Genomic DNA, 4,248 nt, shown 5'->3' with positions numbered 1-4,248 from the left:
TGCCATCCCTGATGGAACTCTCCCAGAACACAAGAACCCTAGCCTTAGGATCTCCACGAAGTATAACCCAGCTGGAGGGGAGGGATGGCCTTTGCCCGGGACTCAGGGCTGAGACAGGGCACACCACCTCATTCCTTTCAAAGGGCCTGCTCTAGAGATGGTTGGGCCAGTGAGGCCTTGCTCCCCCCTACACCGTCTCCCTCTCACTCCCCTCCCTCCTCTCCACAGTGTCTCCTGTGCTGCTCCCAGAGATGACCATGAACCTTGGAGTCTCCGGTTCTGCATTCCGGGTCTTGCCCTTTCTCAATCCAGGGCTCCCCCAGCCACCACCCTGGGAGCCGATCCAGATGCCCCCTCTGGTGACCTCGGCCATCGCTCCTGGCAACCCTTTGGTGCTGTCACCTTTCCCCATGATGCCTGTGGTGGCAGGAGCGGCCAGCCATGGTCCCCGAGTTCCTGAACCTTGCAAGGTCATAATGCAGGTCAGCCCTGAGGTGGGGCTTGTGGAATCAGCCCAGAACCAGCCTGTCACCCTGACACAAGCTTCACTCAACTGGGGGGGCCCAGAAGTTCCATCTGCTGTGAATGGGCATCCTGCACCCATCTACCTGGTGTCATCTCTGACGGAGACCGTATTGCCTACCCCAGCTACTACTGTCACCCAGGCTGGGACAGGAGACTATCCTCTTCAGGCTCCACTGCCAGTGGCCCAGGTGATTCCCATCATCCTCCCATCCAGTGGTGGACCACTGCCCCAGTGGGTTTGTGGGGAGAGTGCTCCGGCCACCACCAGGAACCAGGCATCACCTGACACCTCCAGCAGCCCCAGGAGTGTCTATGAGAACTTTCGGCGCTGGCAGCGCTTCAAGGCCCTGACCCGGAGGTACCTTGCTCAGACTCCGGACACTGAGGCCGTTTCCTGCTTCCTCATGTAAGTCCCTCGGGTGTCCTAGACTTAATGGGAGCTTCACAGGAAGGGACTGGGGTGACCCCCATGGTAGGGTCCATGAGAGCATGACCTCAGGAATGCCATCCGGGGGTTTCGGCTCAAATCCCATAGTGACCAGTCATGCCCTAAAGCTTCAACTCAGTCCCCTCATCAGGGTTGGTCCCGACCTGTGGTCTGTAAGACAGACATTCTGTTCCTAAGACCAGACACAGCACAGATGCAACAGAGTTCAGACAGGCCATGAATGCTCGGCCTTGGCATCTCATGACGTATCCCCAGAGCTGAGGGATCACACCAGCATGGCCACTGAGCTGCGGTGTGGGAGGCAGAGTCAACTCTGCGTGGGGAGACCGGGCCGCCATCGGGGGTCTAGGCATGGGTGTAGGGCAGCGGGGGCTCCTGGCAGATACAGACCCTGACCGAGCCTGTCCTTGCAGCCCGGTGCTGCGCACCCTGGCCCGCCTGAAGCCCACCATGAGCCTGGAGGAAGGCCTGCGCCAGGCCCTGCGGGAATGGGAGGGCACGAGCAATTCTGACCGCATGATCTACTACAACATGGCTGCCAAGTAAGTCAGTCCTGGGCAGAGAGTGGGGGTTGGGGCTGGCTGCGGGACCGGCCTTTAGGGGCTGCTCCCAGATGGCCAAGGGGTCCTTGGCATCCCCGTGAGGCCCTTCCCCTGCGGAAGATTGTCCCTCCTGGGGCCAGGACACTTCTCCCCACCCCACTCTGCGGCTCCTGACCACAGTCTGAGGGTCACAGTCCCTTATTTTCTGTGACCCTCTAAAGGCTGATGTGGGGAATCACTGGGGGCGCTGGGGTCTGTGCCCACCCATTCTCCACCCTCCTGAGGGCTTGGCCATGAGTGTTCCCTGTCCCTACCTCATCCAGTGTGGTCTAGGCCAGCCCAACTCAATGGGGTCTGTGCTCCCCATACCAGGTTCATGGAGTTTGAGGCTGAGGAAGAGATGGAAGCGCAGAAGCTGCAGTGGATGAATGGAGTACAGGGCCTGCCAACCACTGCCTCACCCAGGCCTGAGCCTCAGGGGGCTCCAGGCCCACCGCTAGGCCAGCAGCCAGGTACCGACCCTGTTCCCCAGCTAATTTTCATAGGCCCAGGAAGGTGCTAGGGTTCCTGCCCTGCCAGGGAGCCTTCACTCTCCCGGGGACACCCAGGCCTATGCTCAGTGGCCCCCCGTTCCTGGGTTTCTCCCTCTCCCTGAACACAGCACGTTGCCTGAGGGCGTCAAACTCACCTTTGAAGTGGGGTTGGATAACCTGGGGACACGGTTGACCCCTATTCCTTTTGAGGGCCCCCTCATCCTTCACGCAGTTATGGGATTCTAGTACACACAGATTAGACACACACCTGACCTGACCCAGCCCACAGGTATCCGTCCCCATTTCTGTGCTCAGTGCTGTGTGTCTGCGGGCAATGGACGCGGGGTCCCCTCATGTCCCTCTCTCCTTCTTCCTCCTCAGCCTGTGTCCCTAAGAAATCCAGACCCCGAGCTCGGGCAGCCTGCCCCAAGACGCACAAACCACAGCGGGCCCCCCAAACCAAGGCCCCCAAGGAGATCCCCCCTGAGACCGTGCAGGAGAACATGGATATCATGGACGAGCTGCTAAAGGCTCCTGACACAGTCTGCAGGGCGCCGCTTGGCCTAAGTGCAGCAGGCAGGAAGGAGCAGCAGGAGGAAACCGGGACCTGCCCTGACGTGGGGCTCCTGAGCTATGTGTATGAGCTGTGCTCCCAGGAGGCCTTTGTCACCAAGGTGGGCTTTGGGCGCTGCTGTAGGGTGGGGAGGGCGCAGGGTTGCTTCTGTCCAGGGCTTGGTAGTGACATATTTCTACTTGTGTTTGTGTACATGTGTGCATATGTGTCTCCCTGTGTACAAACATGGCCCTAGTTTGTGAATTTCTGGGTTTGGTCGATGTGTAAACATCTTTGTGTGTCTCCATCTGTGTGCACTGTGTGGGCTCTGCGCAGAAACGTGGGGATACATGTACATGTGCCTAGAGGTGGAAGAGTGTGTGAATTTGTGTCAAGTGTGTACATGACAGAGACTTTATGCAACAGTCCAAGACCCTGCACTGTGCTGAGAACGGGTGTGTTTGCATCTTAATTCCTTCCTAGTCCTTACGAGAACCCTCACACCTGCTTCCCCCTCCCAGGTAGAGGCAGTCATTCACCCCAGCTTCCTGACGCACCTGCTCTCCCCAGAATCCCAGCTGGATCTCCTGGACCTGGCTGAGGAGCTCGAGGAGGAGGAAGGACTCACCCCCACACAGGTGAGGCACATAGGTCTCTGGGGTCCATGCAGGACCCAGGGGAATAATGTGAGGGTTTCCTGTAAGGCAATGGTTAGCGGCTCACGGCAAACAGGAGGCATTTTGCATGTGATTGCTGGAAAAGAGAACCTGCAGGGTACACAGGGGACAGGTCCCAGGGCACTTAGAGCAGCAGGTGGGTCATGAGTCAGGGAGGGGCGCCCAGCACTGGGGCCTAGTCACTTGGTGCCCTCCCTGCTCAGGCCATGGGCAAGGGCCTCTCTCTGAGTCCTCAGGGAAGATGAGGACATGAATATGGGGTGAGAGAAGGGTTGGCGGGGGTGAGGGCCCTTAGTGGGACAGAGATCTGGGTTTTCTACTCTGGGAGGAGTCACGGTCACTCTCTGTCCCACCCTGCACCCCCACATGCCCACACTGTCCTTCCTCCCTTCAGATTGTGGAAAAGCGTCTACGGACTGCGCCGGACAAGGAGGTCCAGAAGGCTTGTCCCCAACACCAGCTGACTCCAAAGGACTCAAGTCCATCTGAGAGTGCAGCAGGTCACTGCAAACCAACCCCTACCTGGGGCCATAAGCCAGGGGCCAGCGCTGAATCCTGCCCCCCTGAGACTGACTTTGGACACGCCTCAAGGCCTGTGCAGGCTGAGGCCACTGGGATGGCACCTCGAGCCTCTGTCCTCTCTTTGGGGAGCCTGGAATCTCCATCTCTTCAGGCAGAACAGGCCCCCTGTCCCGGCCTTGCTGCCCCTACTCTGGACATCAGGGTCTCCCTCATGCTGGGAGAGGCCCCTCCTGGCCAGGGACCACATGGGGCAGCAGAGGGCTCCAGTGAGGAGGAGGAGGAGCTGCCCAGCCTGGCCTTCCTCCAGGCCTCTCAACACAGCCTTCTGCCCTGGGGCTTCCCCATGAGCCGTGGCTCAGACACTGGCCCCCGCTGCCCGAGGGCCTGGGGGGCTTCTCGGACCCAACCCACTCAAAGAAGGGCCTGCAATCCTGCTGCCCCTGCTACT

The sequence above is a fragment of the Sorex fumeus genome, unplaced genomic scaffold (genome assembly GCF_029834395.1).
Source record: "Sorex fumeus unplaced genomic scaffold, SorFum_2.1 ptg000197l, whole genome shotgun sequence".
Lineage (NCBI taxonomy): Eukaryota > Metazoa > Chordata > Mammalia > Eulipotyphla > Soricidae > Sorex > Sorex fumeus.
This window is presented reverse-complemented; position numbering follows the sequence as displayed.